The 10,817-nt window shown below is 41.8% G+C and overlaps 1 non-coding gene across 1 annotated transcript; it reads left to right on the plus strand.

The window, feature by feature from the left end:
* The first annotated feature begins 7,452 nt into the window (after positions 1 to 7,452).
* LOC138992862 (small nucleolar RNA SNORA58) lies at positions 7,453 to 7,588 on the plus strand. Its single transcript, XR_011468186.1, has one exon. It is a non-coding gene; the product is annotated as a small nucleolar RNA SNORA58 (small nucleolar RNA).
* The last annotated feature ends 3,229 nt before the right edge of the window (positions 7,589 to 10,817 follow it).

Genomic DNA, 10,817 nt, shown 5'->3' on the forward strand with positions numbered 1-10,817 from the left:
GTGAGGAAAAGAGATGTAGCATAATCCTCTTCTCCATCACGTTTTCGCTTCTGGACAAGGAAGGATATGAGATAAGCGAAAAAATGTGTAAAACAACTGAGGAATGGGAGCTAAATGCAGGGCACAGGTAACATAGAAGAGTAATGAGAGCAGCAGCAGGAAGCAAAGGTTTTTCATGTGCTGGAGTGAACAAGCAGAACTCTCATGCCTCCCAGAGACTGGGCCCTGGTAGAGCTGGAACCAGCAGGGCAGGGCAAAAGCATGAGCCTCATCACAAAGCCAAGCTAGATGTGGCAAGGACTTCGTGCTCTGCCCATTTAGGCAATAAATATACAGCCCTCCCCACCAGGTCTGCAGGATATGATCATTCTTCCCATTCTCCACTCTCCCAAGAGACTTGCTCACTTTGTCACTTCTTTGAGGCAGTGGGTCTCAACCTTTGTCACTATATGCCAATAGGAGCAGAAAGTATTTTGCTATTAATATTAAAACACCTCAGTGTATGTGTCTTCTAAAAATAAATTAAAGGAGACAAAAGTTATTTCTACAATAACATCACTTTCACTGCTTTGCTAAATTAATCAGGTCTTATTGATCAGAAAAGACAAAAATCTAACTCAATCTAGCTTAGGCCAAAAGAGAGATTTATTGGAAGGTTATTGGATATTCCAGTTACTATTGCTGAATAACATTTATCCCCAAACTTAGTGACTTCAACAACCATTTTCTCATGCTCATGAATTATATGGGTCAGGAATTTGAACAGGGCACAGTGGGAATAGCTCTGTTCCATGATGTCTGGGTCCTCAGCTGGGAAGACTCAGTGGCTGGAGGTGACTAGATGGCCTGGGAGGGGCTGGAATTATCTGGAGACTTGTTCCCTCACATGCCTGGGTGGCTGATGTTAGCTGCCATCTGGGACCTCAGCTGGGGCTGTCAACTAGAGCATGTACACATGGCCTTTCCGTATGGCCTGAGCTTCCTCACAACATGGCAATCTCACATAATGGAGCTTCTTACATGGTGCTCAGGCTCCAGCACAATTTTTCCAGTTAACAAGTTGAACTTGCATCACCTTTTATGACCTACTGTTGGGAGACACATAATGCATTACCTGCTGTACTCTATTGGTTACAAGCAAGTCACAAGCTTACTCAGATTCAAGGGGAAAGGAAATATACTCTACCACTAGTGGGAAGAGTGTCAAAATAATTTACAGGCATGTTTTTAAGCCACCTCACTGGGATACCTTGCTGAATTATTTGGCTTTCTTCTCTCTTACTGCAGAAAGCAGAGAAGGGGACATATAGAGCCACTTAGCACACACGTGGCCCCAGGAGGTCCCTCTTTATTTTTTCAGGCCATTCCCAGAGAGGAGACAACTATTGTGAAATAAGCAGCATCCCCAAATGGTTTCTGAAACATTTGTCAGCCAGTATGTTCTCCTAAGTGTAAGAGCAATAGTGGACTGATAGCCAGCTACTATGGAATTACCCATATGCTTTAGTCTGCCTCATCCTTGTCCAGGTCATATGTCAGTGATGGGGAAAAAAAGAAAAAGAAGTTGAAAGCCCTGCCTCTTGGCATCAATTGAATTTTACCCTGAAATGTAATTGTGCATGTGTCAATTCCTTTCTTAAACTTTGAGAGTCTTGAAAAGTGCATGGGACTAAAGCTTAATATATACTTGATTGAATTAATAGGCAAAGGAATATTCTGAGTAACTAAAAATAAATTACTATTTAGCATGATAGAAAACCCAAGCTATATACATAGTGAATGTATTTAGGATTAGACAAAAAGATATCAGTGTATACCTAAAATTTTACTATATTTATCTAATATTACTGAAAATGATAATTTCTTTAATAATTAAAAATTTTAAATGAACAATTTGTAGTTAATATACTTAAGTTTGCTTTTAATAGAAAATACTTGCAACTCGGTTGTAACTCAGCACAGTCCCTTATGTTTTTAATTAGTTTCAGATGTACAACATAATGATTCAATAATGATATATACTGCAAAATGATCACCATGATAAGTCTATTTAACATCTGTTACCATACATAGCTACAAAAATATTTTTCCTGTAATGAGAATTTTAAAAATCTACTCTTTAGCAACTTTCAAATATGCAATATAGAACTATTAACTATAGTCACCATGCTGGACATTATATCCCCATGACTTATTTATTTTAAAACTGGAAGTTTGTACCTTTGACCCTCCTCGCATATTTCACCTGCTCCTACCCCCCACTTCTGGCAACCACCAGTCTGTTCTCTGTACCTATCAGCTTGGTTTTTGTTTTGTTTTTTTATTCCACATATAAGTAAAATCCTGAAGTTTTTGCCTTTCTCTAACTTATTTCACTTAGCATAATGCCCTCATGTTTCGTCCATGTTGTCACAAATGGCAAGATTTTGTTTCTTTTTATGGCTAAATAATATTCCATTGTGTGATATAAATATCACATTTTGTTTATTAGTAAGAAACATCAATGGACATTTAGGTTGTTTCTGTAACTTGGCTATTATAAATAACTAGAGGCCCGGTGCACAAAAATTTGTGCACTCGGGGGGGAAGGGGGGGTCCCTCAGGCCCACTTGTGCCCTCTCGCAGTTTGGGACCCCTCGGGAGATAACGACCTGCTGGCTTAGGCCTGCTCCTGGGTGGCAGAGGGCAGGCCCAATCCCTAGGTGCAGCCCCTGGTTGGGCTCAGAGCAGGGCCAATTGGGGAGTTGGGGTGCCGCCCCCTGTCATGCACAAAGCAGGGCGGATCAGGAGGTTGCGATGCCACCCTCAGTCATGCTCAGGGTAGGGCCAATTGGGGGGTTGGGGCACCGCCCCCTGTCACACTCAAGGCAGGGTCGATGGGGAGGTTGTGGCACCACCCCCTGTCACGCACAGAGCAGGGCCAATCAGGGGGTTGGGGAGCTCCCCCCTGTCATGCACAGAGCAGGGCCAATCAGGGGGTTGAGGAGCTCCCCCCTGTCACTCACAGAGTAGGGCCGATAGGGGAGTTAGGGCACCGCCCCCTGTCACACACAGAGCAGGGCGGATCAGGGGGTTGGGGCGCCACCCTCTATCACCCGCAGAGCAGGGCTGATCAGGGGGTTGGGGCGCCACCACTGTCACACTCAGGGCAGGGCCAATGGGGAGGTTATGGCTCTACCCCATCACACACAGAGCAGGATCCGTCGGGGGGGGGGGGGGGGGGTTGGGGCGCTGCCCTCTATCACCCACAGAGCAGGGCCGATCAGGGGGTTGGGGCGCCACCACTGTCACACTCAGGGCAGGGCCGATGGGGAGGTTATGGCTCTACCCTGTCACACACAGAGCAGGGCCTGTGTGTGTGTGGGTGGGGGGGGGGGGGGGGTGTTTGGGCGCTTCCCCCTGTCACGCTGATCTGGTGCCAGGAGGCCTCGCGGCTCCGCTGATCCCAGTGCTGGGAGGCATATTACCCTTTTACTATATAGGATAGAGGCCTGGGGGCCGGCTGGTTTGCCCTGAAGGGTGTCCTGGATCAGGGTGGGGGTCCCCACTGGGGTGCCTGGCCAGCCTGGATGAAGGGATGATGGCTGTTTGCAGCTGGTCACACACCCTTCAGGGTGGGGGTCCCCACTGGGGTGCCTGGCCAGTCTGGGTGAGGGGCTGAGGGCTGCTTTCAGGCTGGCGGTTGTTGACTGAAGCTCCCAACCACTCCTTTTTTTTCTCTTTTTTTAAATTTTATTCTGGGCCAGCTTTAACTCTGGCTCTAGCTCTGAGGCTTCATACCTGGTTTGTTTGCGTTCTATAATCGAAACAATGTATAACTCCAGCTCCGAGATCCCGGGGTTTTGTTTAGCTTCTATATTTGTTAGAAAGTTTCAAACTGCCAGCTCAGAGGCCGGCAGCGCAGGCGGGGAATGTTGGAGTCCTCCTTCACTGCAGCAAGCAAGCCTCATGTTCGCTTCCAGCTGCCTGGCTGCCGGCCGCCATCTTGGGTGACAGTTAATTTGCATATACTCACTGATTGGCCAATGAAAAGGGTAGCGGTCGTACGCTAATTACCATGTTTCTCTTTTATTAGTGTAGATACTACAATAAACATAGGGGTGCATATATCTTTTTGAGTTAGTGTTTCCATTTTCTTTAGATAAATATGCAGAGTGGGATTGCTAAATCATATGGTAGTTTTAGTTTTAATTTGCGGAGCCGGTGGGAGGTGGGGGGTGGGGCGGGGGGGGGGGGCTTCACCAATTTACATTCCCACCAACAGTGCAAAAGTTCCCTTTTCTCCACTTCCTCACTAACACTTGCTTTCTCTTATCTTTTTGATAACAGCCATTCTGATAGGTGTGAGGTCAATGCCCACTTTTATTAAGGTGATCAGCCACACTTTATCTCCTACCAAAAGAGAAGGTAAATTCTTTCTAGAGAAAGATAATACCAATCAGAATATTGTAATCTATTAATAAGAATTAAATAGAAATTCTAAAAATAAAAAATACAATATCTCAAAATGAAGAACACATTAGATGGACTTACCAAAGATTAAACACAGCAAAAGAGCATTACTAAATTAGAAAATAAAACAGTAGACAGTAAAACTATAGCTTGGAAAGAAGAAACCAGGCTTAAGAAAGTGAAATACTTTGAAATACAGGCCAATAGAAAATCCACAAGCACATACAAGGGGGGAAAGATGGAACAGTACAGAAAAGACCATTAGAGAAATATGAGAAATGGTGAGAATTTCCTACATATATTCACTTGGAAGGGAAAGGAGAGATGATAAGATAGAGCAATGTAAACAGAAGAATCACCAACATTTTCCCAAAGTGATGAAAGACAAATCCACAGATTCTAAACACTCTATAACCCTTAACAGGAAAAAGTCAAAGAAATGTACACCTAGACATATCATAGTAAGACTGCTAAAAACAGAGGGTGGGAGTTTTGCGGGGGGGAGGGAGAGAATACCTTAAGAATGGACTGAAAAGAAAGACACATTACCTTCATAGGAGATGAAGATGGCCATTTGATAATATAACAGAAATGATAAAAGCTAGAACAGTGGGATGATTTTTAATATTGCCAGAAAAAAAAAGCAAATAACTAATGGCCAACCTAGAATTCTAAATCTTGAGAATTATTCTTCAAAATTAATATGAAATAAAAATGTTTTTTGGACAAACCAAAAGTGAGAGGAAACATGGCTATCAACCCTGCATTTTAACAAAATAGTAAAAGGGTTTCTTCTATAAGTCAGCAGGGGGAAAATTGACCCTAGATTGCAAAAGCAAAGTATAAACCTCTCTGAAAGAACACACATATAAAGTGCTGCCAAACACGAGATCATACAAGAATATATGTCACCATTTGCAAGAATCAGAAGAAATAAAAAAACATAAGATTAGACAAACCATTAATATAAATAAAATAATTGTGTGCTATGGACTTACAGAATAAACAAGTTTAAATTAAAGAAATAAATGGTGAAACTTTTAAGAAGAGATTGAAAACAAGACATATAAAATACTAAATTTAAAAAGAATTAGAAGGAACTTTTGGAAATGAAAAATAACATTTAGTCTAGAAATTTTAGAGATGGGTTAATCAACAAATTATATAGAGAGAGAATTGATGAACTGAATGATGAATCTAAATAAATAACCCAGAAACTAACACAGAGGAATTGGCAAGTGAAAATAGTATGAGTGAAGCTAAAGGAAATGGAGAATAGCCAAAGCCGGTTTGGCTCAGTGGATGGAGCGTCGGCCTGCGGACTGAGGGGTCCCGGGTTCGATTCCGGTCAAGGGCATGTACGTGGGTTGCGGGCACATCCCCCATGGGAGATGTGCAGGAGGCAGCTGGTCGATGTTTCTCTCTCATCGATGTTTCTAGCTATCTATCTCTCTCCCTTCCTCTCTGTAAAAAATCAATAAAATATATTTAAAAAAAAAAAAATGGAGAATAGAATAAGATTTATCCCCCAAGAAGAATATCATACCTGAGAAGGAAAAGAATGCAAAAAGGCAATATTCAAAGAAATAATGGTTTTAAAAGTTCTAGAACTGATGAAAGACATTAAGTCTCAGATTCAGGAAATATAATCTGTTTCAAGCAAAATAAATAAAAATAAATCTATAGGTAGACATATCAAAAGGAAATTATACAAAAAGAAAAGAAAAAAAAAAGATCTTAAGACAACTAGAGAAAAGATAAGTTACCTATAGAAGCAAGCAAAAATACCCTGACATCTCCCAATAGCAACAAAGGAAGTTACAGACAATATGATAGTATTTTCCAAGTTCAAAAGGAAAATAACTATCAATCCAAAATTTTGAACCATGTTAAACTTTGTCAATGCCCCTCAGCCAAAGTCCTCAGGGAACACACCTTAGGTTGAACAAGTTGTATTTATTACTTGTTACAGCAAAAAAGAAGCATGGTATGTCTCAGCAAGATGGTGCTAGAAATAATGTATTATACGAGTTAAGCTTTGGTTGGTAATTTGAGGAGGGTCTATTGTGGTTGGGGTGTTATCAGAAAGTGGGAGCAATTCTATGATTCGGTATCTCAATACTTATCTCTAGGGAGTGAGGATAAGCAGTAATTGGTAGAGAAATTGCTATCACTCTTTAGTAGGAGAGAGGCATGTTCGGTATTTTGTGAGTTATACAGTGACCTGTCTAAGTGGAGTTTGTGTGAGACTGTTTATGGCCAACAAGAGAACAACATGGCTTAGCTGTAAGCATCAGATCCGTTTATCATAATATTGAAGCCTGACTGTGAAGTTAGATCAGTCCCAGATGTCAGGAGATCTTTTCCTTTTTCTCTTTCTCAACTTCCATTCACAAATGAGGATGAAATAAATAAGAATGAATTAGAAAGTTTGACACCCAGAGTCCCTCACTAAACATAATCCTAAAGAGAATAGCTTCAGGAAGTAGAAAATTGAACCCAGCAGGAATAGGATTTAAGAAAGAATAGTGAGCAAAGGGGTCATGGCTACAAATCAGAACTCCCATCAATAGTATGAAGCAACAATAACATTAGTGATGGGAAGAGTTAAAAAAAAAAAAAAAAGGTGGAACCACAACTCTGAACAATTTGTAAGATCAGAGAGGAATGATCAGGCCAAGATCATTAAGATAACACATAATCCTTAACACAAGGATTATGTTATTTTAACACATAATCCTTGTGTTAAGAAAGAAGGTAGCAATTCTGATAAACTATAAGGTTTTGTTAAGGCAAGAATGCATGTTAAAATTTAAGAGTAGCCACTAAAAGAATAGAAATAGACCATATAAATTTGATGAGGGAAAAAATTTAAAAAAAATATTAATACTAATAAGGAAAAAAGGGAGGAAGAGAAATCATAAGTGGAATGTAAAAATATATCCGCAATGGCTACAGATGTAATATGACTAAATTTATCAATTAAAAAAGTCCCTTCTTGGGCATACCCGTAGACCTTGCTTGACTGTGCTCGTGGCCAGGCAGGGGGGACAGTGTATGCAAGAGTAATTTGGAGTTTGTGCTAGTTCTAGCCAGCCTATTCGGTGGCTGGATACGTTGTATTACTTCAACATTTTAAAAAGAAAAAATAAATAAAAATTTTAAAAGTCCCTTCTCCCTCCACTGATCAGTTGCCAATTACCTCAGCCAAGAGATTTCCCTTCCTACCTGCTGGTCCCTGGGTGCAGGGCGTCCAGACAGTTCTGGCTACAGTATAACCTATAGTTTAGTGCAGCGGTTCCCAACCTGTGGGTCGAGACCCCTTTGGGGGTCGAACGACCCTTTCACAGGGGTCGCCTAAATACATCCTGCATATCCGATATTTACATTACAATTCATAACAGTAGCAACATTACAGTTATGAAGTAGCAACGAAAATAATTTTATGGTTGGGGGTCACCACAACATGAGGAACTGTATTAAAGGGTCTCGGCATTAAGAAGGTTGAGAACCACTGGTTTAGTGAGATCCTTACTCCGTCCCCTGATAAGAGTGTACCTCCACTGGGGATAAAAACTCTAAGCCTGCACTGTCTATAGTTCCAGGCACAAGAAGCACAAAACATCCAAGGGGTCGTTGAGAGTGAAGGTAAATGGAGTCACTCCTGCTTTCACCCCTTCTTTCTGGGCTCATCGATCCCTCCTATTGGGGACACAGCACCACAAAGAGGTCTCTGATTGAATGCATGCCTGGCACCCTGAAGGAGGGCGTCCTACCATCCAGACTGTTCCCTGCAGCATGTTGTCGTGAAGGGGATTCAAGTGGCACACCTCCACGATGACCACCAACAAGGAAGGGCCAAAAGTGAGCAGGTCAGTGAGCTCGCAGAGAAATATCCACTGCAGCCCCGGTGGGGGATCAGACGTGGGCTGAGAGATGAATGGCCACAGACATCTGTACAACATAGAACTGTAATTTCAAATTGATTTCCTCTTAGAAACTAGGTTTGATACCATTGACTTTGAGCTTCCAGGATTAGCAAAGAAATGTGATGCCCACCCGAGTCCTGTTCCTTTATAGGTAAACAGTTACGCTTTCTCCTGAAGTTTTTCGTATTTTCTTTTATCATTGAGGTCCTATGAATTTCACCGGTATGTATCCAGTTGTCAATTTTTGATCATTCATTTTGCATGTCTCTCTGTGACCCTTTTCAATCTGAAAACTTGTGGTTTTGTTTCAGTTCTAAGTTTTCTCATATTGTTCCTTTATTTTCTCTCTCCCATGCTCTCTGGTCTCTCCTTTTTATCTTTTTTCTATTTTCATTTTTTTAAATTTACTCTCTAATTCATGAATTCATTCTTCATCAGTGTCCATTCTGCTATTTGGCACATCTGTTAAATTTTAAAAAATAGTTGGTGATTATGGAATCCTAATAAATTCTTTTTTTATACCACTTATTCTTAATTAACGGTGTACCAGCTCCTCAGATCTGAATATTTAAAGTGATTTCTCTCCTCCCAAAGATATTAGCTATTTTATTTGTTGACTTTGGTTCTTTTTTTTTTTTTAATGATGTTTGTTTTCCTTAAATGTTTGGATATTCTAAACTATTGTTTGCACTTGAATTTGAAACTCCTTTTTGCCTGAGTATGTAAGTGCTGATTCCAGCAGGCCTGGGTGACTTGGGGGGCCAGAGGCAGGGGGGACAGGGTAGAGGGCAGGAATTGCAAGCTAGTAGCTCCCTTGCCTTCTGAGAAGGGTGGGGTCTCTCTCCTCCAGTAGGGTAAGTCATCTGGAGTCATTTCTCTCTCTCTCTGACCAACTGCCCATCTGAGATTCCTGAGTCAGGACTCCTCCTGCTTCAGACAGCTGTGCTCAGAGTTTATTCTGGGGGCAAATGCAAAAATCAGCCTTGCTTTTTTTCTTTCTCTCTTTTCTTTCTGTCTTTCTTTCTTTCCTTTCTTTTTTCTTTCTTTCTAATTGTCTGGGGTTACATCCGGCTGTGTTCTGCCTCTCTGGGTTTCTCCCCTTCTGGAAGTTTTGTCCTGGGTATAAACATTACCCATGCTGTCTGCTCAGTTGATGTGGGGAGGGAAAGGGCCTGGTGGGCTCAGCTGTTCCAAATACTAAGCTTTATTAATTAACCTGATGGTTGCCCCAAAGCCCCTCCTGGTCTGTTTGTTGAGTCTGAGCTTAAAATATTTCTGGAATTTCTATTACTTCCACAGTAGTTTTCTATTGTCTATGTTATAGGCTATGGCTTTTTTCTGCCCTTATGTTTCAGCAATCTGATCCCATCTGCTTTCTATCCTCCAGGAATTTTTCAAAATCTGTCTAAGGATAGGTCCTGTTCTTGTTCCACGGTGCTGTGATGGATTTCTTACCTCCTCCTCCTTTTATCCATTAATCTCATTTAATCCTCATAATGATTCAGTGACAGAGGTATTTATTATCACCTTTCAGAAGGAACAGTGAGGCTCAGAGAAGTTGACGGTGCTGGAACTTGGACCCTGGTTCATCTGACTCCCGGTAGAGGTACAAGTCTTCTCACTACTTGTTAGGGACTTCAAGTTTGTCTGTTAGTTCCCTCTCCCTGTGGTCTGAGAGCTCCTTGAGGGCCAGGGTTGTCCCAGAGCCCTCTTTGTATCTCTTGCAGACTCTTACACAACACAGAGAACACAGAGAGTGTGAGTCACTGGCAACTCACCCAAGGTCACATGACTAAGAAAGTGGCAGACCAGCATTCAAACTCAACAAGTCTGGCCCCAGAGACTGCACCCTAATGCTATCTTCCACTCACCAACTTCCCCCCACATATCCCTTTCCTGGGAGGAAGGCATATCACTAGGCGAACAGCCAAATTATGCTGAAAGAAGACTGGCCTAGGGAGGCTTCCACGGCTGTATTTTAGTGACACATCGTGGCACTGTTTCATTCTTAAAACCAAGACCAAGTGTTACTTTGGTGAAACAGAAAACAAGAGAAACAAAAATAAATGAGGAATACATGATATGGGCTGTCAGAGCTGTCAACAAACTACACAGACCACAGCAGAGATTGGGAATGTCCCAAGTGGTAGAGACCCTTCCTGAGTGAGGAAGGGAGGGGGGGTATGAACATGGCAAGACCAGCCTATGAGGAGGCAAAAGGCTGTGTTCATGGTCTGCCACTAATTAACACTGTCATCCTCACACGTGGACCACTGTGGGTTTCGGTTTTTCTGTTTGCAAGATAAGGTCATCTATAAGGTCCCTCTAACACTGATATTCAAAAATTCTAAATCAATAGTAAATTCACCTTTATCAGAACAAACATTTAATTTGTGAGGGTTCCCAACCTTTTTACTTACTCTTGTCTTTCAGGGT

The sequence above is a fragment of the Myotis yumanensis genome, unplaced genomic scaffold, assembly GCF_028538775.1.
Source record: "Myotis yumanensis isolate MYYU_CA2020_CCGP unplaced genomic scaffold, mMyoYum1.0.hap1 SCAF_14, whole genome shotgun sequence".
Classification (NCBI taxonomy): Eukaryota; Metazoa; Chordata; class Mammalia; order Chiroptera; family Vespertilionidae; genus Myotis; species Myotis yumanensis.